This window comes from Plasmopara halstedii, assembly GCF_900000015.1.
Source record: "Plasmopara halstedii genome assembly, contig: Scaffold_292, whole genome shotgun sequence".
Classification (NCBI taxonomy): Eukaryota; Oomycota; class Peronosporomycetes; order Peronosporales; family Peronosporaceae; genus Plasmopara; species Plasmopara halstedii.
In genome coordinates, this window is record NW_020187213.1 from 34,866 (window position 1) to 35,466 (window position 601).

Sequence of the window (601 nt, forward strand, 5' to 3'; positions counted from 1 at the left end):
TATGATCTGGATTTCTTCTTTTTTGATAGTAAAATCTTTGTAGCCTGGGCTGTTGATATCTTAAATGCCAAAGCCTGGGTGAGTTGGTCAATGGCATGACCACATGAGGGATTTTCATCCCACCATTGATGAATATTTCTCTGGAAGTAATCGGCTGCAGTGCCCTTTAGCTTGCCTCCTAACATATCAATCTTTATTTCCTCTGGCCACTCAAAGCTAAAGAGAGTGACAGCCATATTGGCCTCACTCATGAATTGCAAAGCCCAGAGCTCAAAGCCGGATCCTAAACCCTTATAAGTCCTTTTTTCCAAAAGAGTGGATCAAGAGCATCCTTTGCTTCAATGCAGAAATCCTTGGGCTAACTTGTTGCTGTTGATGCTGTGCTCGTCCACCTCACAACAACTTATGCACACGCATTAGCAGGACATACAATGCAGATATGATTACATGCACCGGCGCACAGCTTGACGAGCTGCACAAGAATTTAGATCTACTTCATCCGTTGTTGATGCTGTGGTGGGAACGCAAGCATTTCCTGTGCCTTTGTTGCTCTCTATACGCTTGGAACTGCTGTTCTCTCTGTCTCGCGTCATCGCGAGCG